At 44.7% G+C, this 26,485-nt stretch overlaps 1 long non-coding RNA gene across 4 annotated transcripts in view; it reads left to right on the top strand.

Annotated features, from left to right (window-relative positions):
- Nucleotides 1-25,105, top strand: part of LOC102999870 (uncharacterized) — a 55,695-nt gene extending 30,590 nt beyond the window's left edge. The window contains exons 3-9 of one of the 4 annotated variants that reach the window (XR_009005458.1): nucleotides 195-304; nucleotides 19,905-19,951; nucleotides 20,518-21,446; nucleotides 21,601-21,642; nucleotides 22,829-23,004; nucleotides 23,433-23,639; nucleotides 24,738-25,105. This is a non-coding gene — a long non-coding RNA (uncharacterized LOC102999870). Of the gene's footprint in view, nucleotides 1-194; nucleotides 305-19,904; nucleotides 19,952-20,517; nucleotides 21,643-22,828; nucleotides 23,005-23,432; nucleotides 23,640-24,737 lie in introns of all 4 variants that reach the window. The other 3 variants (XR_009005457.1, XR_009005455.1, XR_009005456.1) reach the window with 3 other exon arrangements.
- The last annotated feature ends 1,380 nt before the right edge of the window (nucleotides 25,106-26,485 follow it).

Below are 26,485 nucleotides of genomic sequence, written 5' to 3'. Positions count from 1 at the left end.
CACTAGCATGCCCACCATGTTAGTTATAAAGGTCCACCCAGGTTCTAGAGGAGGGAAAGAGACCCCACCTCTCAGTGGAGGAGTGTGGACATCTATGATTGCTTGTCGATTGTGTGAAGTGGACTAAAGTGATGTAAGTTACTGGACTCACTCATAAATCTCCCCGCACCCCTCCCTCCCTCCTCCTTCCCCAGCAGGGCACCTGTGTGTGATACATGGTGGAGATGACAATGACAAAAACGTCAGGGAGCCTGGATCCCTGAGTCACCACCTGGAGGAGAACCATCCAATCCATAATGACTTTGTAAGCATGAGAATTACACTTTTAGTGTGTTAATCCTCTCAGAGTTGGCAGTTGCTGTAAGGGTTTTATCCATATCCCCAAACTTGGAGCCAATGTCCCCCTCTTCTCCTATTAACAGTACATGTATCAGGACCACAAATGCATGATGAAAGCAAAGGACTGGGGTTCATTTCTTTTTCCTCCTTATAACCTATGTGCCTCCCCGCCCCAAGGAGCAGCAATACAATGACTGAGAGAAGGAGACGGAGGACCTCATGGGACTGCCTGGGTCACTGACCAGCAGGACCACTGATGCAGCCAAAAATGTCTCGGCCAAGCCAAACAGTGGAAAAGGGAAAATGTTAACATGAAGGCTGTAAATATTCAGTCCTTCTTTGAAGGATTTAGGGGAAAATGGAGATTGTTGTGTTGGAAATGATTGGCAGGCGGGTATCTGCAGAGGCCTCCCCACACCACCCAAGACACTGTCTGAAGGAGACAGCATGCCTGATGTCTGTCCCAATAAAAAGCCTGGGAAAAGCATCTGTCAAGTGATATTTAGAACTGACATTTTCATAAGGATTCGGTCTACGGAGGGTTTTCTCAGGGCTCGGAAAATCACATTTCTCATCCTTCCTCCCCCCACCTTCTGCAATTAACCAAGCTTGCAGTGTTAAACGTACATTCAAAACAACTTGCGTTAGGGGCTACATTTTTATTTATTTATTTATTTATAAATTAATTAATTAATTTTATTTTGGCTGCATTGGGTCCTCGTTGCTGTGTGCGGGCTTTCTCTAGTTGCGGCGAGCGGGGGCTACTCTTCGTTGTGGTGCGCGGGCTTCTCATTGCAGTGGCTTCTCTTGTTACGGAGCACAGGCTCTAGGCACGCGGGCTTCAGTAGTTGTGGCACACGGGCTCAGTAGTTGTGGCTCACAGGCTCCAGAGTGCAGGCTCAGTAATTGTGGCGCACGGGCTTGATGGCTCCACGGCATGTGGGATCTTCCCGGACCAGGGCTCAAACTCATGTCCCCTGCATTGGCAGGCGGATTCTTAACCCCTGCACCACCAGGGAAGTCCCGGGCCTACATTTTTAAAAGCTTTTTTTTTGGCCTGGCTCACCCTGCCCCTAAAAGCTTTTTATTAATAATTTTGACAGTAATAATCATTCCAATTGTAATAATAATAATAATGCAAATAATTTCAATAATTGTTTCTTTCCTAAACCATTTAAGTTGCACACACCATGACTCTTCACTCCTAAATATTTCAGTGTGTATTTTCTATGAAATGGGAATTTTTTTGCATAACCATAGCACAGTTGTCGACCTCAGTAAATTTAACATTGACAATATTTTTTTTCTAATCTACCAATAGTGTTCTGATTTTATCAATAATTCGACTCAAGATTGTAGGGTTTGGCTTTTTTTCCCCTTAGCACATGATGTCATGTGTCTGCGATGTCCTTTTTCTGAAATATTTCTTCAACCTTTTTTTATACTTTATGATATTGACAGCTTTGAATAATACAGTTCCTTATTTTCATTTTCCCTTGTTTCCTCATAATTAGATTCAGGTTGTGCTCAGCTGCCAGGTACCCACAGGTGATGCCATATTCTGCCCAGGGCATCCCTTCAGGCACACAGTGGTCTATCTCCCCTTGTTGGTATTGATTTTAATCACAAAGGGTAATGACTTCCGTGAAACTCTTCAAAAGGAAGAGGCCTCTGAAGGTATAATTTCCTGGAATCTATTTTCTAAGTATAAGTCTGTGGACTTTCTAAGAATGAAACACGGGGTGTGAATGTTTTCTTGGTGGAAGGAAGCCAGGCAGATACATCCTAGCGCAGCAGCTGTACTTTTGTGCAGCTGGATTAGGGGGTGAGGCTGGGTCTCTGTGCCCGCAGGGAGAGAAGACGGGGCCAGGACATGTGCACAGGCAATGTCCACTGAAGCTGGGGTCTCAGATGTCGAGGGAGGCCTTCCATCTGGCACTAAGCTTTGGGAAATGGAAGCCCAGACCCTGTGCTCATTCTCCATCAATTGGGAAATTCCTGAAGGAGGATGCTGGCCGCTAGCCATCCACGTAGATGGACGTCCCTGCTCTCTCACCAGGCGCACTGTCCTTCTGATATTTCCACATTCTGCTCGGGAGAGAAATAGGAGGGATGCTCACCCCACTTCCAGAGCCACTGATTGGAGAGGGGTGACTAACATAGTCTCAAGTCAGAAAAGGTCTGGATAAACTGGCCTTCACGAAGTTAAATATAAAGTGTACATTATATAATCACAAAATGACCTACTGTATTTCCTTGGTTCTAAGAGGCTGGCCTCTACCTTCTATTGTTTGTGAACTTTAGATGCCTCCTAAAATCTGTGACAAGGGCAACAAATTATTTAACAGGTAAAGTAGTTGCCGATAGAAGATTTACCTGGGTGCAGATAAAGGTTCAACTCATTGTCACCCGGCTTCTCCTCCACCACTGGTTACACTGAACAGGAATGCATTTTTTTTTAATCGAGTTACCATTTACATACACTAAAGTGCATCCTTTTTTTTTTTTTATTAATTAATTAATTAATTAATTTATGGCTATGTTGGGTCTTCGTTTCTGTGCGAGGGCTTTCTCCAGTTGCGGCAAGTGGGGGCCACTCTTCATCGCGATGCACGGGCCTCTCACTATCGCGGCCTCTCTCGTTGGGGAGCACAGGCTCCAGACGTGCAGGCTCAGTAATTGTGGCTCACGGGCCCAGTTGCTCCGCGGCATGTGGGATCTTCCCAGACCAGGGCTCGAACCCGTGTCCCCTGCATTGGCAGGCAGATTCTCAACCACTGCGCCACCAGGGAAGCCCAAGTGCATCCTTCTTATTGTACAGTTCCCGGAGTTTTGACAAATGCATACTGTCATGTAACCAACACCAAAATCAAGATACAGGGCAGTTCCACAAAAAAAGTCCCCTTGTGCCTCTTTGTAGTCAAACCCTTCCCTCCTGGTCCCTGGCATCACTGATCTGTTCTCTATCCTTAGAGTTTTGCCTTTCCCAGAATATCATAGAGGTGTAATTAGATCTGTGTAGCCTTTCTATGTCTGGCTTCTTCTGCTCCTTGAATGCCTTTGAAATGAATCCTCTTTGTCATAAGTGTTAGTCGTCAGTTCCTTTCTCCAGCTGAGTGGTACCCATGGCAGGGATGCCCCAGAGCATGTTTACCTAGTCATCATTTAAAGGACATTTGTGTTGTTTTCAGTTGGGGCTATTATGAATAAAGCCATTATAAACATTCATGTCCAGGTTTTTGTGTGGACATAAGTGTTCATTTCTCGTGGGTAAATAGTTAGGAGTAAGATTTCTGGGTCATATGGTAAGTGTATGTTTAACATTTTAGGAAGCTGCCCAACTGTTTTCCAAAGTTGTTTTATCAGTTTGCACAGCAATGCATGTGTGTCGCATATCCTGGTATTGTCAGCATTTTGTAGAAATTCTAATATAGGCTTATTGGTATCTTATGGTGGTTTAAATGTGCATTTCTCTAATGACAAACGATGATGAATATCTTTCGATATGATGATTTGACCATATAACTTCTTTGGCAAAGAATTTGGTCAAATTTTTAAAATTGCACTATTTTCTTTTTCTTGAATTTGAAGGTTTTTTTTTTTTACATATTCTGGGCAAGTCCTTTATCTGATATGTGTTTTGCAAACATTGTCCCCTAGTCTGGGGCTTGTCTTTCTGTTTTCTTAACAGTGTCTTTTTAAGAATAGTTTTTCATTTTGGTGAAGTCCAATTTATCATTTTTTCTTTCATGTGTTGTGTTTTTGATGTCGTATTTAAGAAATATTTGTCTAATTCAAGATCCCCAAAATTTTCTGACTTGTTTTCTTCTGGAAGCATTATAATCTTACAGTTAGGTCTATCACCCACTTTGAGTTTGTTTTTCTATATGGCATGAAGTAGGGATTAACACTGTGTACATATACAATGTGAGTTTTTATTTGTCTTCCTGCAAAGATGATACTAAGTCAAGGCTATATCTCACAAATGATAAAGTCTTCAGCTGAGAGAAGTAGAAGAGATGCCAGACTTGTGCAGCCTGGCTTAGTTTTTGTGAGAAAGATCTAGAAGCTAAGGTGGGTGACATGTTCACTGAATATCGACAGTGTGCCTCAGCTGTTGAATAGGTTGAAATCGTGGCATCCATATCAAAGGAGGTACTAATCTTACTGTTTTCCATAATAGACAAGTGATGCTTGAATTGCTGTTAAATTTTTATGTGATTTTTTTTAAAGAGAGATACTGACAAAAGAAAGCAGTATGAAAATGATCTTGGTGGGTTTGGCCCGGGGTGGGGGTAGGAAGGAGGGAGGTGGGGGACTGAACAGCATTTCTGAGGAGCAGAAAAGAGTCTTCATTCTCTGGAAATGCAGCCCAAGGTTAAGACCTCAAACTCTGACATCAGCCAAACTAGTTTAAAATCTCAGTCCTTTATCGCTGTAGCTGTGGGTCTTTAAGTGACTTACGTAACCTCTCTGATTTTTTGTTTCCACATCAATAAACTGTAGATAAGAAAACTACCTATCTCATAGTTTCTATCGTGAGCAATTAAAATAAGATAATCCGTGCCAAATACCTAGCTCGATGGCTGGTGTCTTGTAGGTTCTCAAAAAAAGGTTAGCTGTTTTTCTGGCTATTCATTATTTACCCCCTCAAGTTTCATTCATGTATCAGGCATCGGGGGTATCCAAATGGGATAAAATTCCTCCAGAGGCTTGGCCTAGTAACACTGGGAATTGGACCAAGGCAGACAGGCTCCCAGAGGTTGACTTAGTTTGCATGGGAGTTTTTGGTGTGTATGTGTGTGTGTGTGTACAGTGTGAGATAGGCTTGAGGATGTGTACATTTCCCATGGTTCGAGTTTTGTCTTCCTGAAGAGATAATATTAAGCCCAGGATGCATCATACGAATGATGGGATACTCACTTTAAAGCAGTATGATAAATAAAAGTCTTCTGAGCCACTCAAGCCAGCCTGGGGGCCAGAGATCCACCTTGGCTTTCCAGAGGGTCGAGCCTTGCACTCAGATGGGAAGGAATCAGCCCTGGGGAGGGCTGGGGGAGGACACACAAGGTGGTCCACACCGGGCAGTTAGCCAGTTTCCTAGAGCCTGGTGGCAAAGAGCATGGGTCTTGGAGCTACTGACACCTGGTTTTGGACAAATCAGTTTCTGGGCAAGTGACTTAAACTCTTTGAACCCCGGTTGCCTAGCTTGGGAGGCATGAATAATTTCTCCATCTCAGGTGGATGTAAGGAGGAAGAGAGACACTTGTGCAGCCCCTGCTGAGCACCCAGCGGTTTATGCTGTTTTTGTAATTATCCTGATAACTCAAGCAATCCTGTTTGTCTGGGACAGAGGGTGGAGGAGGAGGCTTGAGAGGCAGGGGGAGGGGTGAGAAGGGGGCTGGGATCGCGTGAGGAGGAATGTGGATGTTATCTTGAAGGTAATGGTTAACCAGGGAAGGGGCTTAAGCAAAGAGTGCAGAATTTTAGAAAAAGCACCTGGACACCTGGCAGGACGACAAATCGCAGGAGGTCCGACAGGGGCAGGGAGAGTAGTTAGGAGACATGGAGAAATCCAGGCAAGAAACAAAGGCTGCAGAACCTAGGCGATGGCGTAGGGGATGGAGAGGAGGGGCAGACATGGGGAGCACTCAGGAGGCAGCACAGAGGCTGGGCTGGGGTTAGATGGGAGCGGGATGTGGAGATGCGGGCATCGGGGGCTGTCGCACTCGGGCGACGTGGGAGAAGACGGGGTGGACGGGTTTGGAGGGAGAGAAAATGAGTTCACATTCATCCTGATGTGGCCGCGGACCATGGAGGGCAGATGTCCTGCACGCAGTTCACATTTAGACCTAGAGCTGCAAGGAAGGGTCCTCCCTGGAGACGCCCATCAGGCAGACGTCAACAAATAGCTCGACGAAACTTCAGTGGGGAGAAAATTGCTCAGAGACGGACTGGTTAGGAGACGCCAGATAACCTGCGTGTCCAGGCCTATTCTGCTGGTTGACCTTGGGCAGGTTACTCAACCACTCTGAGCACCACCCAGTTTCGTCATCCGTAGAGGGAGAGTCAGAGTCCTTGTGGCCTTATTCAGGAATGAAATGGGTACAGACATGCCGAGGGCTCAGATCAGGCAGAGCAAGCGCTCCAGAACCTTCCTTGCTGCCAAGAAGGGCAGAGGGCTGAGGGGAGGGGCTGGGAGCAGCCCCAGGTGAGGAAAGAAGAACTGAGGAAGGGTCTTCAGAAGGGAGGGAGTCTTCAGAACACAGGGTCGGAGGACCCAAGTGAGGGGCCTCCGAAGGAGGGCCCTGGACCATTTCACGAGATCCGGGGAGGAACCGAGGAGGGTCTCCCAGATGAGACAACAGGAGGTTGTCGGCATCGTTGGTGGGTGGGAGGCTGCAGTGGGAAGGAAAGCAGAAGGAACAGAGTGAGATGAACGCTTAGCTAGAAGAGAAACAGAAGAAGCTCTCTGTCCCGAGAACAGTTAAAGCAGTTGTACAGGCAGAAACCCTTCGTCTCATGTGATACGATACATCCCGGGGAGTCGTGTGCTCATTGTACAGCTGGGCAAAGCAAGCTGAGTCTCAGAGAGGTTGGAAGACTTGCTCAAGGTCACACAGCTGGTGAGAATGGAGTCTGATTTCAGATGGACTTGGCCTTCAATTCTAAAGCCAAGAGGTGAGGGTAGACAGGAGGAGACATGGGCTCAAAATTAGAAAGAATGTTTTAGCAATCACGAACACCTGATGACGGACTAAACAAAAGTAAGGAGACCCCTGTCCTGGGAATGCGCCCTCGTAGCCCAGACAAGCAGCCTCCAGGAGGAACCATCTTTTCATCTTCTGTACACAAGTTTACATAGTGGGTAGTGAGTTTCTTGAAGTTTTATTTATTTTTGAATCTCCTGATTTACTACAGTGCCTGTGATACCGTGGGAATTTAAGAAGGTGTGCTGGCTGGCTGGCTGGCCTTCGAGGGGATCTTTGTACTAAGGAATTAGACACGTTATCTGTGCTCTAAGGCCCTTCCCTGGTCTGAGTCTGAAATCTCTGAGCCACAGCTCGGAAATCTCCAATGGGAGTGAGCTCTGAGCATCAGGGGCTGAAAACAAGCCAGGCAGATACCAGCACGCCAAGAAGGAGCAGGGTGGGGACCCAGGCCAGGAGTCAGTTCATCAGGGACCAGAACCAGGCCTGGACCCAAGAAACAGAGATCCGGCACACAAAGGGCTTCTAGAAACATTAACCTCTAACAGCAGGTGCCAAGAGAGAACTGAGGTCCAGGACACGGGGTGGTGGACACGAGCCAGTCAAGTCCTCAGGCCCTGCTTTGTGGGGCGAGCTGGCCAGGAGCTTGCGCTCCAGGAGGCTGGGCCATGTGGGCAGTTCCCCCACGAATCCTGAGTGAGCCAGAAAGTTGGTCTCCTGGGGATGCTGGGAAGGAAGTGAAAAGGGCAGCCTTGGTAGTTCTGAGCCCTTCCTTCTCTGACTGGGCGAGGTAAGACAGGAGTGCCTTTCATAATCCTTGCAGAGATGCTTCAGTAATGAAGGGCCAACCACAAGGCACTTCATATACTTTACAGGACTCAGCGCTCAAAGCAAAGCAGCCGCGTTTGTGATACTGAAGCCCAGAGAGGGCAAGCACCTAGTCTAGGCCACACAGCTAGGAAACAGGGAACTTGGAGGAAAGCCCAGACTTCCAGGGTTAGGAAAAGAGGAGCGAGCTTCTCAGGTCCAAAAACTTCTCCGTCATTCTTTTCTTCTTGAAGATACCAAGACCAGAGAAAAGACATTGATTTAGAATCAAGGCAGGCTTTTTAGAGCTGGGGAACTCACTTGGAAGGGAAGAAAGATTTTGTCTGTTGGATCGTGTTCCTTGATTCCGGATGCAGGGCTCACCCCGCCGTGCCCCTGGGCGCGTGGAGACCTTGAGGGGAACAGGCTTGAATGCAGCACGGTGTGAGGACAGGATGCGAGCGGTGCACATGGGCATGCACTTGTCGTGTTCTTCTTAGAGAATGCTGCGGGGAACCCATCATGTGAGGGTACAGCAGGCACCTGGGAGCTGGACCCCAGTTCTGCAGGCTGCACGCCCCTCTGGTTCGCTTTCCCAGCATCAGGCCTGGAGTGTGACCTCCAGTCCCTGGGAAGGGCTTTGTTCTTCACTCCCTGCCCCACCGTCTTTGTTCCTGGTAGAGCTAATTTGGCCCAGTGGTGGCTAATTAGCCCCAAAGGTGAGGAGAACAATGGCAGAAGTCCTGGACTTTTCCTCAGCTGGTGTCTCAGTTTTTTTATGAGGTGGGGAAGGGGGACAGGGGATCCTGACTTCTTAGCCCCCCTTCCAAGCTCTTTCCTTGGTCACGTGAGATGCTGAGTTCTGTCTCTTTTTAAACTCACCTGCCAGCACTATGACAGCCTTACAATATCCACGGTTGGCCCTGTCACCACCGGGACCCAATTGTGAGAAAGCTGGAGTTTTTTCTTTTCTCTTGGGAGGTAAACTACTGCTTTGCTCTGTAAGGGAGGAAAAAGCAAGGGGACCACTCGAGTATATCAGATGCCCCGAGGTAACATTCTCCCAGAATGGCCCCCAAAGCTGGCATGCTGCGGCCCTGGCTTGCCCAAGCTCAGAACATGCACTCGTGTTGTCAGGTTTCCAAGCTTTGTGCTGCACTTACACAGACCATCCATCTGTGAAGAGGGCCATTGTGGTCTCTACAGACTGGGGCCCAAATCTACCTCTGAAGGTCATCCAGGCCCGCTTGTTTGTGGGCTCTTGATCATAGGAAAGGCAATTTTTAGACTTCTCTTTTTTTAGTGTAAGTATATTATTTTTACCTCGGGGTTCAGAAAGGGGAAGAAATTCATCTGAGTTCCCAGGGGGTAACTAGGACCCTGATGCCTTACAACTTTCAGCAGGAACCCAGATAGTCTTGGTCAACGGGCATCCACAGATAGGCAGAATGGGGGGCAGGGACCTTGGCAAAGTGCCACAGGAGTAAATCTGTCTGGTGCCCTCCGCCCGCCCCTCCATTCTCCCTGCCTCAAATCTCTAGAGTCTTTCTGGAGCCTGGTTTCTGGTTTCTCCTTATTAACTGAGTGACCAGAGACCACACACACACCCCTACTCTTAAAAGGTTACACAGTGTAGTGGTTGAGATGGAGGTGTGCGGTCACACAGAGGGTCGGGATCCGCTTACCACTCACTAGTGACAAGATGCTCAGCCCCATCCTGTGATTTTTTTTTTTTGTGCTTCATTTTTCTCATCTGTAAATGGGGATAATAGAACCTAATTCGCAAGGTTGTTCTGAAGATTAAATGAGCTCCTATGTGTAAAATCCTAAAAACAATGAATTATCATTATTTTTGCTTTCCAAAAATAGATGGCTAGTGGTGTAATTCCAAGACCTTTGGTCCCTGAGACTGAAAAATATGGACAGTGGCTTTCTGGATCCTTCCTAGGCTAGGAACATTTCAAGGTGTTAAGCACGGCAGTCAGCCACTGATAAATCTTCTGTTTTTGTGTTTCTCATTTTTTTTTTCCTTTTCCCACTGGCATGCTTTCTAGATACTTTGTTTCTCTCTAAGATGATAATCAGCTGATATTACTGACTAATCAATTTCAACAGGAATGTTTTAAACAGAGTAAGCATAACCAATGCTTAACCAACAGGAATGATATAAATATAAATAAATAGGGACAATACAACAATGCATCTCTCTATGTGGCACGAAGTCTCCAAGACCCAGTGCCTCCACTTCCTGGATCCACGGCCTCGTGTCATCCCCTCCCCTTGAGTAACTTGCTTCTGCCTAATAGAATATGAGCCCAGTGAGGGGGCATCTCTTCCATGATTAAGTTACGGAAGATTGTGACCCCATCTCGCTGGCAGTCTTGCCGCTTTCCATCCTGGACGACATCTCAACTGAAGCCCAGACTCCAGCTAAACCTTCCTGGTTTCCTACCAGCAGAAACTGTGAGATAGTAAATGTGTTGATTAAGCCACTGAGTTTGGGGTAAACTGAGCTGCAGGAGGAAACAACTAGTAGCACACACTGGGTTATCTGAATTCTTGCCTTGCATTGTTTCTCAGAGTGGTTACGCAACTCCTGCCAGATCACACAGCCAGGAAGTTGTAAACCTGGCCCTTGAACCCACATCCTAGCTGTTTCTCAGTAGAGCCTGCAGGATGTAGTGTCCTGGACTATCTCCTGAGATTTCCTTTATGCATTTTAGCTTCAGTTTTTACAATGATTCCCTTGCTTTCATCATCTGATGTGGGGAAAGAATCAATGCTCACTGGCCCCCAGCTCTGCCAGGGACTCTGCACACATTGTCACACCTGGTCCCCCTAGCTTGGTTACGTGGGCACCGCTGTACTCAATGCGCTGGCTTCCCCAAAGTGGGTTTTGCAGACACTGAGCCCTCAAAGTACTCTGTGGAAAGTGTCCCATGGCCACAATATTTGGGCAACACCAAGTCCCTCTCTTGGTGACTCACTATGCACGTGAGTCCAGTAAAGTCCGGAAGAGTCACAGCGAGGACCGCTGCCTAATGTTTTGTACCGTGTATCCTAATCCTAAAGACTCTCATCCAGCTCACATCCCAAGGAACATTCCACAAGATACACTTCTGGGAATGCTGGCTTACAGGCAATTTTCACACTTGTATTTTTTTTGGCTATGTCTCACAAAAAACTTTGTAATGACAGCAAACATTTTGCATTTTACAGATGAGAAAACCGAGAGTCAGGGAGTAGTCAAATCATCACAGATCATGTCTGTCATCAGGCTGGTGGCCAGTCTCTGCAATATTTGCTGTGGTTACCCTACCCTCCCTCCCTCACTCCTTCCTTTCTTTTCTAAATTTCTCCTATGGCTCTACCATGTCACCTTCTCTTCCCATTTTCACACTGCTCCTTATCCTATCCCCTCACTTCCAAATCCTCAGCACCTATCTTGTCCCCGAATGTCGGGATTTGGAGTAGCAAACTTACAGAACATCTGGAAAGGTGCCCTTGCCTCCCTGCCCGCCCCCCACAAGCTGAGGCCTCCTGACAATTGTCACTGCATGGGGTGGGAGGGCGTGGGAGAGGTCAGGACCCCAGGCTCTGGAGCCAGAGTGCCTTTGCTTGCTTCTCTGTGCCTCAGTTTCCTTCTCTATAAAATGCATATAAAAATAGTATCCATGTCATAGAGCTGTGGTGGGCTTAAAGGAGCTTCTCCAGGGAAAGCCCATGGAATAGGGCTTGGCAAGTAGCGAGGCCCGGCAGGTATTAGTTATTATTACTGCACGGCCTATGCCTCTGTGAATTCCGTGGGGGTCAGAGCATATTTATATTTACCACCTTAGTTTTTTTTTTTTTCTTCAATGAGTATTTATTAAGCACCTAATATGTGCCAGACATTGTATTAGGTTCTGGGCATACAACAGTGAACAGTCACTATCTCTTCTGAAAGAAGAATGAAATAAACAAGTAAAAATAAATAAATGAGCAGGACAATTAAGGACTGATAAATAAAACCAGTTATTACAGACAGAAAGTGGGCTGGGTGGTGGTGGCTACTTTAGATTGGGTGATCAAAGACGCTACTGATTTTTCACTGTTAAGCAAAATGTTTGTTATGGTTTATGGTAAACAACCACTATTAAAATATGAAATTTCCAATTACTAACTTATTAAAAAAGAAGAGCATTAAAATTTTATTAAATGCTTTTTAGGCATCTATTTAAATGTTTATGTTTTATTTTGATTTGTTTTTGTTACATTAATTCATAATGAATTACATTAATAGTATTCTAATTTTGAAACATTATAAAAACTCCATTATAAAAATTCTAATAATCGAATTATGTATTATTACTTTAATCCATGGATGGATTCAGTGTCCTAATATTTGGCTGAATCTGGCCCACCACTTGTTTTTGTACAGCCAGCAAGCTAAGAATTATTTTAACATTTTTAAATGGTTGAAAAAATCAAAAGAATAATAATGATGCTGATGGTGACATGTGAAACTTATCTGAAATTGAACTTTTGGTGTCCACAAATAACATTCTGCATTACTTTCTTATTGCTGCTGTGACAAACTATCACAAATTTAGTGGTTTAAAACAACACAAGTTTATTTTCTTATAGTTCTGGATTTTAGAGTCTGAAATCAGTGTTTCTGGGATAATGTCAAGGTGTTCATGGGGCTGGGTCCCTCCTGAGGCTGAGGACAGAATGCCTTTTCTGACTTCTAGGGGTGCAATTCTTTCTTTTTTTTTAAATTTAATTTTATTTATTTATTTTTTTATCCAGCAAGTTCTTATTAGTTATCTATTTTATACATATTACTGTATACATGTCAATCCCAATCTCCCAGTTCATCCCACCACCACCAACCGCCCCCCACCCCGCTTTCCCCCCTTGGTGTCCATACATTTGTTCTCTACATCTGTGTCTCTATATCTGCCTTGCAAACGGGTTCATCTGTACCATTTTTATAGATTCCACATATATGTGTTAATATACAATATTTGTTTTTCTCTTTATGACTTAACGTCACTCTGTATGGCAGTCTCTAGGTCCATCCACGTCTCTACAAATGACCCAATTTCATTCCTTTTTATGGCTGAATAATATTCCATTGTATATATGTACCACAGCTTCTTTATCCATTCATCTGCTGATGGACACTTAGGTTGCTTCCATGACCTGGCTATTGTAAAAAGTGCTGCAATGAACATTGGGGTGCATGTGTCTTTTTGAATTATGGTTTTCTCTGGGTCTATGCCCGGTAGTGGGATTGCTGGATCATATGGTAATTCTATTTTTAGTTTTTTAAGGAACCGCCATACTGTTCTCCATAGTGGCTGTATCAATTTACATTCCCGCCAACAGTGCAAGAGGGTTCCCTTTTCTCCACACCCTCTCCAGCATTTGTTGTTTGTACATTTTCTGATGATGCCCATTCTAACTGGTGTGAGGTGATACCTCATTGTAGTTTTGATTTGCATTTCTCTAATAATTAGTGATGTTGAGTAGCTTTTCATGTGCTTCTTGGCCATCTCTATGTCTTCTTTGGAGAAATGTCTCTTTAGGTCTTCTGCCCATTTTTGGATTGGGTTGTTTGTTTTTTTAATATTGAGCTGCATGAGCTGTTTATATATTTTGGAGATTAATCCTTTGTCCGTCGATTCGTTTGCAAATATTTTCTCCCATTCTGAGGGTTGTCTTTTCATCTTGTTTATAGTTTCCTTCGTTGCGCAAAAGCTTTTAAGTTTCATTAGGTCCCATTTGTTTATTTTTGTTTTTATTTCCTTTACTCTAGGAGGTGGGTCAAAAAAGATCTTGCTGTGATTTATGTCAAAGAGTGTTCTTCCTATGTTTTCCTCTAAGAGTTTTATAGTGTCTGGTCTTACATTTAGGTCTTTAATCCATTTTGAGTTTCTTTTTGTGTATGGTGTAAGGAGTGTTCTAATTCCATTCTTTTACATGTAGCTGTCCAGTTTTCCCAGCACCACTTATTGAAGAGACTGTCTTTTCTCCATTGTATATCCTTGCCTCCTTTGTCATAGATTAGTTGACCATAACTGCGTGGGTTTATCTCTGAGTTTTATATCCTGTTCTGTTGATCTATATTTCTGTTTTTGTGCCAGTAGCACATTGTCTTGATTTTTGTAGCTTTGTAATATAGTCTGAAGTCAGGGAGTCTGATTCTTCCAGCTCTGTTTTTTTCCCTCAAGATTGCTTTGGCTATTTGGGGTCTTTTGTGTCTCCATACATATTTTAAGATTTTTTTTTCTAGTTCTGTAAAAAAATGCCATTGGTAATTTGATAGAGATTGTGTTGAGTCTGTAGATTGCTTTGGGTAGAATAGTCATTTTCATAATATTGATTCTTGCAATCCAAGAACATGGTATATCTCTCCATCTGTTTGTGTCATCTTTGATTTCTTTCATCAAGGTCTTACAGTTTTCTGAGTACAGGTCTTTTACCTCCTTAGGTAGGTTTATTCCTAGGTATTTTATTCTTTTTGTTGCAGTGATGAATGGGATTGTTTCCTTAATTTCCCTTTCTGATCTTTCATTGTTAGTGTATAGGAATGCAAGTGATTTCTGTGCATTAATTTTGTATCCTGCAAATTTATCAAATTCATTGATTAGCTCTAGTAGTTTTCTGGTGGCACCTTTAGGATTGTCTATGTATAGTATCATGTCATCTGCAAACAGTGATGGTTTTACTTCTTTTCCAATTTGGATTCCTTTTATTTCTTTTTCTTCTCTGATTGCCGTGGCTAGGACTTCCAAAACTATGTTGAATAATAGTGGCAAGAGTGGGCATCCTTGTCTTGTTCCTGACCTTAGAGGAAATGCTTTCCATTTTTCACCATTAGAATGATATTTGCTGTGGGTTTGTCATATATGGCCTATATTATGTTGAGGTAGTTTCCCTCTATGTCCACTTTCTGAAGAGTTTTTATCATAAATGGGTGTTGAATGTCGTCAAAAGCTTTTTCTGCATCTATTGAGATGATCATATGGTTTTTATTCTTCAATTTGTCAATATGGTGTATCACATTGATTGATTTGTGTATATTGAAGAATCCTTGCATCCCTGGGGTAAATCCCACTTGATCATGGTGTATGATCATTTTAATGTGTTGTTGGATTCTGTTTGCTAGTATTTTGTTGAGGATTTTTGCATCTATATTCATCAGTAATATTGGTCTGTAATTTTCTTTTTTGGTAGTATATTTGTCTGGTTTTGGTATCAGGGTGATGGTGGCCTCATAGAATGAGTTTGGGAGTGTTCTTTCCTCTGTAATTTTTTCGAAGAGTTTTAGAAGAGTGGATGTTAGCTCTTCTCTAAATGTTTGATAGAATTCACCTGTGAAGCCATCTGGTCCTGGACTTTTGTTTGTTGGAAGATTTTTAATCACAGTTTCAATTTCATTACTTGTGATTGGTCTGTTCATATTTTCTATTTCTTCCCGGTTCAGTCTTGGAAGGTTATACATTTCTAAGAATTTGTCCGTTTCTTCCAGGTTGTCCATTTTATTGGCATAGAGTTGCTTGTAGTAGTCTCTTATGATGCTTTGTATTTCTGTGGTGTCTGTTGTAACTTCTCCTTTTTCATGTCTAATTTTATTGATTTGAGTCCTCTCCCTCTTTTTCTTGATGAGTATGACTAAAGGTTTATTAATTTTGTTTATCTTCTCAAAGAACCAGCCTTTAGTTTTATTGATCTTTGCTATTGTTTTCTTTGTTTCTATTTCATTTGTTTCTGCTCTGATCTTTATGGTTTCTTTCCTTCTGCTAACTTTGGGTTTTGTTTGTTCTTTCTCTAGTTCCTTTAGGTGTAAGGTTAGATTGTTTATTTGAGATTTTTCTTGTTTCTTGAGGTAGGATTGTATTGCTATAAACTTCCCTCTTAGAACTGCTTTTGCCGCATCTTATAGGTTTTGGAACATCGTGTTTTCATTGTCATTTGTCTGTAAGGTATTTTTTGATTTTCTCTTTGATTTCATCAGTGATCTCTTGGTTATTTAGTAATGTATTGTTTAGCCTCCATGTGTCTGTGTTTTTCGCATTTTTTTCTCTGTAATTGATTTCTAGTCTCATAGAATTGTGGTCTGAAAAGACGCTTGATATGATTTCAATTTTCTTAAATTTACCGAGGCTTGATCTGTGACCCAAGATGTGATCTATCCTGGAGAATGTTCCGTGTGCACTTGAGAAGAAAGTGTAATCTTCTGTTTTTGGATGGAATGTCCTATACATATCAATTAAATCTATCTGGTCTATTGTGTCATTTAAAGCTTTTGTTTCCTTATTAATTTTCTGTCTGGATGATCTGTCCATTGGTGTAAGCGAGGTGTGATAAAGTCCCCCACTATTATTGTGTTACTCTCGATTTCCTCTTTTATAGCTGTTAGCAGTTGCCTTATGTATTGAAATGTTCTTATGTTGGGTGCATATATATTTATAATTGTTATATCTTCTTCTTGGATTGATCCCTTGATCATTATGTAGTATCCTTCTTTGTCGCTTTTAACATTCTTTATTTTAAAGTCTATTTTATCTGATATGAGTATTGCTACTCCAGCTTTCTTTTGATTTCTATTGGCATGGAATATCCTTTTCCATCCCCTCACTTTCAGTCTGTATGTGTCCCTAGGTCTGAAGTGGGTCTCTTGTAGACAGCATATATATGGATCTTGTTTTTGTATCCATTCAGCGAGCCTGTGTCTTTTGGTTGGAGCATTGAATCCATTCACATTTAAGGTAATTATCAATATGTATGTTCCTATTGCCATTTTCTTAATTGTTTTGGGTTTGTTTTTGTAGGTCCTTTTCTTCTCTTGTGTTTCCCACTTAGAATAGTTCCTTTAGCATTTGTTGTAAAGCTGGTTTGGTGGTGCTGAACTCTCTTAGTTTTTGCTGGTCTGTAAAGCTTTGATTTCTCCATCGAATCTGAATGAGATCCTTGCCAGATAGAGTAATCTTGGTTGTAGGTTCTTCCTTTTCATCACCTTAAATATATCATGCCACTCTGTTCTGGCTTGTAGAGTTTCTGCTGAGAAACCAGCTGTTAACCTTATGGGAGTTCCTTTGTATATTATTTGTCTTTTTTCCCTTGTTGCTTTCAATAATTTTTCTTTTCTTTAATTTTTGTTATTTGATTACTATGTGTCTCAGCGTGTTTCTTCTTGGGTTTATCCTGCCTGGGACTCTCTGCACTTCCTGGACTTGGGTGGCTATTTCCTTTCCCATGTTAGGGAATTTTTTGATAATAATCTCTTCAAATATTTTCTTGGTTCCTTTCTATCTCTCTTCTCCTTCTGGGACCCCTATAATGCGAATGTTGTTGCGTTTAATGTTGTCCCATAGATCTCTTAGGCTGTCTTCATTTCTTTTCATTCTTTTTTCTTTATTCTGTTCCATGGCAGTGAATTCCACCATTCTGTCTTCCAGGTCACTTATCCTTTCTTCTGCCTCAGTTATTCTGCTACTGATTCCTTCTAGTGTAATTTTCATTTCAGTTATTGTATTGTTAATCCCTGTTTGTTTGTTCTTTAATCCTTCTAGGTGTTTGTTCTTTAATTCTTCTGGGTCTTTGTTAAACATTTCTTGCATCTTCTCGATCTTTGGCTCCATTCTTTTTCCGAGGTCCTGGATCATCTTCACTATCATAATTTTGAATTTTTTTTCTAGAAGGTTGCTAGCTCCACTTCATTTAGTTGTTTTTCTGGGGTTTTATCTTGTTCCTTCATCTGGTACATAGTCCTCTGCCTTTTCATTTTGTCTGTCTTTCTGTGAATGTGGTTTTCTTTCCACAGGCTGCAGGATTGGAGTTCTTCTTGCTTCTGCTGTCTGCCCTCTGGTGCATGAGGCTATCTAAGAGGCTTGTGCAAGCTTCCTGATGGGAGGGACTTCTGGTGGGTAGAGCTGGGTGTTGCTCTGGTGAGCAGAGCTCAGTCAAACTTTAATATGCTTGTCTGCTGATTGGTGGGGCTGAGTTCCCTCCCTGTTGGTTGTTTGGACTGAGGCAACCCAGCACTGGAGGCTACAGGCTCTTTGGTGGGGCTAATGGCAGATTCTGGGAAGGCTCACACCAAGGACTACTTCCCAGAACTTCTGCTGCAAGTCTCCCCATCCCTGTGGTGAGCCACAGCCACTCCCTGCCTCCACAGGAGACCCTCCAACTCTAGCTGGTAGATCTGGTTCAGTCTCCTATGGGGTCACTGCTCCTTTCCCCTGGGTCCTGATGTGCACACTATTTTGTGGGTGCCCTCCAAGAGTGGACTCTCTGTTTCCCCCAGACCTGTCAAAGTCCTGCAATCAAATCCCACTGGTCTTCAAAGCCTGATTCTCTGCAAATTCCTCCTTCCATTGCCAGACCCCCAGGTTGGGAAGGCTGATGTGGGGTTCAGAACCTTCATTCCAGTAGGTGGACTTCTGTGGTATAATTGTTCTCCAGTTTGTGAGTCACCCACCCAGCAGTTATGGGATTTGATTTTACTGTGAATGCGCCCCTCCTGCCATCTCATTGTGGCTTCTCCTTTGTCTTTGGATGTGGGGTATTTTTTTGTTGAGTTCCAATGTCTTCCTGTTGATAATTGTTCAGCAGTTAGTTGTGATTCTGGTGCTCTCTCAAGAGGGAGTGAGCACATGCCCTTCTACTCCACCATCTTGAACCAATCTTAACCTTAGCTCTTTACACATAGAAGGCCTTCAAAAAATACTGCTGCTAACTCACTGAACTTACTGTCCTGGAAAGAATCTCAGGTTCTCCAAAGCAAAAGGGGCAATGAGGACCTCTCCCCAGGGTGGCAAGGGACTGGAGTGGAGACTTTGGGGACTGAGGTCACTGGCAACCCAGGAGCAGGACAGAGGCAGGAGCCCAAGCCTACAGCCTTGACCCAGTGCCCAGCACCCTGCTGCCCTTGAATTAGAGCCTCTCGGCCTTGCCCAGCCCTGGTTGGAAAACCAGGAGCTTTAGATGTGATCTTCTGAGGTGTGACCCTGCCTCTTGCTGCCTGAGAACAAAGGCCGATTAGGGCTCTTTTGTGAGAGGCAGCTGAGTGGAAGCTGAGGGCTGCTTCCCCAAAGGGTGGCCTGACCACTGGCTGGATTTCTGAAATAAATGCCCCACCTGTGCCCACTTTTCTAATCGGTAACATCCCAACCTTTAGCAGGGGTTCTTCAGCTCTCCCTGACCCATGTGGGGACCGTCTTGATCTTTGGGATCATTTTGGAACATCTCCCCCCCGCGACACCTCCAAGTGCTCTCCGACATAAACTTCACCCTCTGAGGAAACAGGCTCTGGGAACCCGACTTCAAAGCTTGGCGATGTGGGCTCCTCGCAGAAGTACTTGAAGCAACAATGAGCTTGAACCAGGTCTGGGTCGGGCTCCGAGCGGGCACGCCTGAACCTGGCAACTATTGTGTCCAAAGTCATGGGGCAGCCACAGATGAACAATGCACCTGGCAGCCCACAAGGGTCTCTTTCAAAGCTAAGTTGCTCTTGCCAGCTGTGCCAAGCAGAGGGCCTGCGTACACAAACTGCCATTTATTTTTTTCAATATCAAAGAATTACACTAAATGAAAATCATAACATTTTTTCTTTTTTTATAATAAATGGAGTGTAGCGACATCAAAGGAAAAATTTACACAAAAGAAAGAACAAGTCCTCCTGTGATCCTAGGCCTCTCAAGCACCATGATCTTTTGGATGCCTCTATCTCTAGTGTTTCTGTTTTCTTTTTTATTTAACACCACTGTCATAAGTATATAAAAATTTGCCTCTCTGTTGCTTGTTTAACTGAGAATCATTACAGGCACAGAGGTGCTGTATCATCTTTTTACGTATTGTTTTCATGGGTATAGAGCTTTCCCTCAAAGTGATGTGCTGTGACAAACTCAAACATTTTTCTTCTTTGGAGAATGATGTGCTATTATAAATAAGACTGGGGGATATCCCTGAACTATAACATGCCAGAATTTATGACTTGTTTTTTTTTGCATTTTGATAATGCTGCCATTTTTCTTTTTCTCTTTGTCCAAAATGGAGACTCCAAATTCATTGCCTCTAGACATGTGTGAGACTGCAGTGTTCAGGTAAGGTGATTTTTTTTTTCATATCCCAACATTTTATTAGGAAAATTTTCAAACATACTGAAAAGTTGGAAGAATTTTGTAGTAGACACCCATAGACTGATTCAGGGTGACCTTTGAGCACAAACATAATCTTTGAAGATGCTGAGCAGCAATTAACCAGTAGATACAGAAATGTCTGTTGTTTTCCACCTGGTGCTCCTTGAATGTAATAACCATGGCAATTTATTGTTATAAGATTTTATAGCCTTTACTGTTTTTCAAAATGCCTTCAGGCCTATTTTCTTACTGTATCCTCAACATCCTCAAGGTTTAGCCAAGGCAGGTGTTACCAGGTGTTCTCTGTACGTTTACGGATGAGGAAATGCATGATCCGAGAGGTTAAGGGCACTGCCTAGGGCCACACAGTAAGACAGGTGCCATTGCAATACCAGGGCTGAGCTCTCAGCTGAGCCACGCTCCTACAGAAATGTCTCCCCTTAATTTATTAACTTATGAATTAATGACAGGTTTTCTACAGTCCTTTCAGCTCCCTGATTCTGCTTGTCTGTGACTTTGGATCTTTTCAGGATACGAAGGCAGGGGCATGTGTCACTGTAGTCCAGACACCATAAATGCCAACGTGAGGATTAAAGACCAGCTGCAAGGGGATTTCAAAAGCTCCATCGAATCCCAACACTTTTCTCAAGACACAATTTATCTTTGTCTGTGAAAGGAGGGCTATTTTGACAACAATTAGACCCCAAAAGTAACTGTGCACATGAGCTGGGTTGTCTCCCTTGGAGAAGAATCTGGGAAGATTCTGGATGGTTCTGGATGCAGGGGGTTCACTCTGGAATAGTAACCACCAACACCACCCTCTCCACGTCTCCTGCCTGAAACTAGCAGCAAGAGTCCCTGCCCACGGCTCGAATGTGGATTGTCACCAGGAACGGTGGCTTCTCCAGAATGGCCAATGCTCCAGAGTCCATGTCCCACCTGGGGAAGCAGACTTCGATGCTCAAGAAGTCACCGTGGTGGGACCTGGGGCCACATCCACCATGCAAAGTGTCCCTGGGATCTGGGGCACAAGGAATCCTCACTGGATCTCACAGGCTGTCCTTCCCCAACTTCCTTTTTTTTATTCCTCCATCAGAGCAAGTCAACTGTCTCCACACTTGCTCTAAAAACATGTTTAACGTGCACTGACAGCCCACTCTGACACGGGCATTGTTATTCCATTTTACAGATGAAGAAACTGAGCCTGGGAAGTTATCGAGAGCCATGACCATCTTGGAAGAGACCAGCTCATCTCAGAAGTGATCTCGCTGGGAAAGGCCGTTATTTTCCACCAGGCCACGGGGCCCACTTTGCATCCACAAGGAGAAGCTTGTGTAGTTGGGCTCCCCTCCTGCCTTGTGTTGTCTGGACCCTGGGGCCAGTCTTATTTTGCATGAACAGAGTTGTCCTGGTCCCAGCGATCCTTTGCTGGTGTGGAGACTGGAAGTCAGAGCCCAAGGTCCACCAGGCACGGGAGCTCGTGGAGACGGTTGTGCTCAGGGCATGGGGTCTGGGGATGGCGCAGCTTTTTCTATAGAAAAGTGCATTCTGTCTTCTGCATGGTCTATGGTAACCAACCTTAGCTTTGTCTTGCTTTGTTTTTTTCTCTTCAGCCTCCGGAAGAGTGTCTGTTCAACATAAAGAATAAAGCATGAGTGAGTTCTGAAAGCCACTGGGGAGACCTCCTTTTACTGGGGACATCTGCTTGTCCTTGCCCTTTGGAGAAATCAATGAATTTGATTTCTGGACAGGTGAAAATATTCATTGGAACACCATGGGTGAGCAAAGTCCACCCTCGCAGCCCTCATTGATTTCTCTGAAGTTGGCCAGATGTTGTCACAATTTTCCTGTAACAGGTCCTGGGGAAATTCTGTGCTGAAAATAGCACCCGGGAGCTGGTGGCTGCAAATGGGACAGTTATTCCAGGACTCTTCTCAGAAACAAATACAAACCTTATAACAAAACCCATTGCACCAGTAGAAATCCCACCTTCATATTAGGAGATGCCTTCATAATTTGGAACTTCATGACTCGCAACTTCATACCTTCAGCTAAAAGATGGAAAAGTTCCCACATGGAATCAGTTATGAAATCCACAGCCAAAATCAACCTCCTCCTGGGGCTGGTGGGGCTGGTGGGCTGGGAACTGCAGTCAGTTTTGATGGAATAGAGGACCCGCAGCAAATGAACCTGGAACGCTGGAGACTGGGGATAGTTTTGTCCAAAGCACGTGTCTTGAGAGCTCCTAGAGGTCCAGTGCTGTCACGTGCAATTTTACTCTTCATGGAGAAGGATTTTACTCTTCATGGAGAAGGATTCAGGCTCCCCCAGGACCTCTCTCTCTCTCTCTCTCTCTCTCTCTCTCTCTCTGCCTCTCTCTCTGCACACTGTGACTTGCTAACCTCTTTCCTTTAGCCAATAGCCTCAACTTTATTTTCACCACATCATTATTTCTGTGGCCCGGACATGCCAATGGGATGTCAACATTATTCTGATGAGAATTTTATTTTATCATGAGGATTACAGGCAAATGACATAACAGCTTTCTGTTCACCAAGGAATCTCCGGCAAAGGGGAAAAAAGCAGATAATCCAGGGGAGGGGGAAGGGCACTCACTTTTATTGCACTCCTCCTAAATCCAGGTGCTTTACATAGATTATCTCAGATCAGTTCATCCTAGGCAACAGCCTTGTGAGGATGTCATTCAACAGACAAAGAAAGGGAGACTTAGGGGGGTTGAACAAGTTACCCAAGACCTCAAGATCTGAGCTTAAAAGCAGGCAGATGCAGGGGCCAAAGTCTAGAATCTTTCCACTGACAAAGCACCATCTCTACATGCAGAATACCTTGAACTCTTAGACTAACTCCCGAGGCTGCAGACCAGCAGGAGAGAAGTGAGGGCAGCTACCTGGTGTCTTCGGGCTGAGAAGAGGTCCACTGGGGAGCCTTGGACAAACCAGAACCACAGCAGCTCGGGGCCCGTCTTCCTTCTCCAGACGCAGCTCTCCCCTTGCTCGGTGAGAAAGGACAGATGGACAGCCTGAGCCTTGCCTTTGTTAGGCCGCAGCCTTCCCACTTTGAATGATCCAGGCCCTCCCCTAGCTATCAAGGTATGTAAGGCTGACCTGTCACCTTCAGCCTGCACCAGGGTACAGCAGATGGCGTTCAGGCTGATTCTGCGCCTCTGGCTGACTAATCTCCCGGGCACAAGAGTAAACAGAGAGCTCGGGACACCATATGTCCCTGACTCACCGTGCTGGCCGGAATCACCGCTGTTCTCCATGGCATATGACTTCCTGGGCCCAGGTGGAAGGTGGGTCAGAGGAAACCTGCCTGAAAGTTACAGGCGGAAAGATTATAGACGTAAAGACACACATAGGGAGTGGGCATCGGTTAGTCATATCCTAAATGACGTTTATTTTTAAAACCTGCTTTGTTTTCCTAGACAGCGTTCGACTTTGGCCATTCCTTCCAGGGGCCAGCACGGCACTGACCACCGCAGGCCCTCAGGGGATGTGACTGGAATCAAAGGATTGCCTGCCTAATCCATTTCCTTTGTTTATCACTCTGGAATTTCACCCACAAGTTGAAAATGAAGCTGACTGTAGTTCAGTTGAAAGATGTCCTCTTGAGATGGGGAAGTGGCATACAGGTAGGATATCTGTTTCTTCTGACCTCTTCAGAGCCCCTTAAGCAGGAAAACCAAAAGGGCAAGGTTGGAGTGAGGGTCTTAGAGTGGGCTGCTCAGGGCCTGAGATAACTGGAGTTCTTCTGGGGACGCACACTTAGCGCTCATTAGGAAGATAATGGCTCATGAAACTTCTCTCACTCTTTTCTTGGTCAACCAGAATACTGCGAGTATAGGTCAGTCAAGGCCAGAATTCTCAGGTGTAGGATCTCAGGAGTATTGAGCTGGAAGGGTTGGACCTGTCTAATTCATTCCTTTCCCGCATACAGAGGGTGGGGTGCAGTAACCCACCTAGGTTCATATGGTTGGGAGAGGTCAACATGGATCTAGACGTCTCTCAAGGGTCCAGTGCTTTTTTCGAAAGAAAGAATCCAGTGGGGCCTCTAGCATTTGAGTCATTCTGAGCCCCTGCCCTGGGACCCCAGGGGTGGATGTCTGCCTTTCACACTGCAGGCTTTCGGGCCATAGCCTATACTTGGTAACTGGAGCCACAGGAAGGTTAAGAATGATCCAGAGCAGCAATAACAGTCAAAGCCATTCTAGACCAAATCTTTAACGCTATCAAGAGCTGTTCATGGCAGTTTCTCAGTCCCTAGCCCTTCCAACCCTGAAAAATTTGCGAGGTGGTTCTTATCGCCGCTACACAGATGAGGAAGTTGAGACTTTGAAAGGCCAAATGAGCCATCCAAAGGTCCACCATTAACTGGACAAGGATGGAATTTGAACTGAGCCCAGAGTCTAAGATAGTTCCGAGGCTCTATTTATAATCTTTAGAAGATAGTTCTCAGACAAAAGGGATCTTATGGACACAGAAGACAGACTGGAGATTTAATGTGGGTGCTTAAGATACTTTGAAAGGTTCCTCTTGCAGGGCAGCAGCTGACAGGTGGGTCCAGATAGAGACACCCATAGGAGAACTCACCTGCACTCAATACTCTTCCCAGCCTCCTGTCCTGTTGGTCCCTGCCAGGAAGGACATGGGAGTTTCCCAACTTTCTTTATTCTTTGTGGTTTTTTTTCTGTACCTTTTCTTCTAAAGCTAAAATTCTAACTCAAATTCAGGAACGCTGGTAACATGGGTCCACGATGGAGATTTCTGTTTACTCTTTAAGAAGCTGGACTCCATCACTGGGGCACCCACTTGTCCAAGAGAGTGAGTTTGCCTTTAAGAAACAAAATCCTGGGCTTCTCTGGTGGCGCAGTGGTTGAGAATCTGCCTGCCAATGCAGGGGACACGGGTTCGAGCTCTGGTCTGGGAAGATCCCACATGCCACGGAGGAACTAGGCCCATGAGCCACAACTACTGAGCCTGCGCGTCTGGAGCCTGTGCTCCGCAACAAGAGAGGCCGCGATAGTGAGAGGCCCGCACACCGCGATGAAGAGTGGCCCCCGCTCGCTGCAACTAGAGAAAGCCCTTGCACAGAAACGAAGACCCAACACAGCCATAAATAAATAAATAAATAAATAAATAAATAAAATTAAAAAAAAAAAAGAAACAAAATCCTAGAAAAATATCCCTCTCAGAGGATGTAGGAATAAAATCCCATGGCTTCTGGTCCAATAGAGTAGACGTTTATTGAGGAAGGAGAGCTGGTGCCCAAGTTCAATCGAGCCTCACCCAGGTCACTGCTGCTGGGGACAGGCAGACAGGGCACAAGCCAGTAACGCTCACACGCAGAAGTGTCTTCACCGCATGGGGTTACCTGGAAAAGAAACCACTTTGAAAAGGCTTATGCTAGTATTAGCCAAGTATGTTGGATTCCCCAAATCACTGTCTTCTGCTTGACTTCTCATCGGAGCTTTGTATTCTCCAAGGCCTATGTTGCATCCCCACGGGCAGAGCCCTCTCAGCTGGCACCTTTTACGGGATGCTACCAGCGCCCCATGTCCCACATGTAGCCCCTTGGCACTTGCCTCTCCACTCCCAGGCACAAGGTACCCAGAACTTCGTCCTGGGAGCACCTTCCTTTCTGCCTGAGGGCTTTCTCAGGCCCCCCAGCTCAGAGGAAATCAGGAATCAAAGCATCCCACAGAGTAAATACCCCAGTCCCCACTCCCTGAAGTGGAGCGATTCTGATGCACACTCTTGGTTTTTCCCAGAGGTCCCCGCAGGGCTGAGCCCCACGGACACAGCAGTAACCATGCAATTGTGCTTTAGTGCTTTCTCGCCCCTGTCTTACTCCCCACCTTCCCTACCATTGCTCACAAGGTCACCTTCCAAGGACACTGCTTACAACTGAATCCTGCTTCTGGGGGAACCCAAACTAATATATGCCTCAAACTCAGCATGTCTGGGACATGTTTCTCTCCCTCTGCTTTTCCCAGTTAATAACAACACCCAAAAGCTCCCAAACAAGAGAGTTGGGGGATCATTTTTTATTCTTTTTCTTTCATGTTAGAAAGCCCATCTTTCAACTGGTCACTGATTCCTAAGAATAAACCTCCAAAAAAATCTCTCCAATCAGTCCCTCCTTTACTTCCAGCCCTCTCTAGATACACCCTCCACAAAACTTTGGGCAACTTTTATAGCTTTCTAAGTCCTCTATGTATCTTTAAGTTATCCTCTCTTCAATCTTTTCTTCATAGCGTCACACGACTTATCTTTAGAAAACACAACTTTGACCACATACTGTCCTGCCCGGAAGCTTCTGATCACTGCCTGTGGGACATCCAAGCCCCTAGCCCTGCACACACCGTCGTGAGCAGGCCCGGATGCAGCCCTCTCTTCTCAAGCTGAGCCTCCTCCCACAGGCAGCCCACCAGACACCCTCGACTTGCAGGTCTCCAAATCATCCACCTTCTTTGTCAAC

The sequence above is a fragment of the Balaenoptera acutorostrata genome, chromosome 15 (assembly GCF_949987535.1).
Source record: "Balaenoptera acutorostrata chromosome 15, mBalAcu1.1, whole genome shotgun sequence".
Lineage (NCBI taxonomy): Eukaryota > Metazoa > Chordata > Mammalia > Artiodactyla > Balaenopteridae > Balaenoptera > Balaenoptera acutorostrata.
This window is presented reverse-complemented; position numbering and strand designations above follow the sequence as displayed.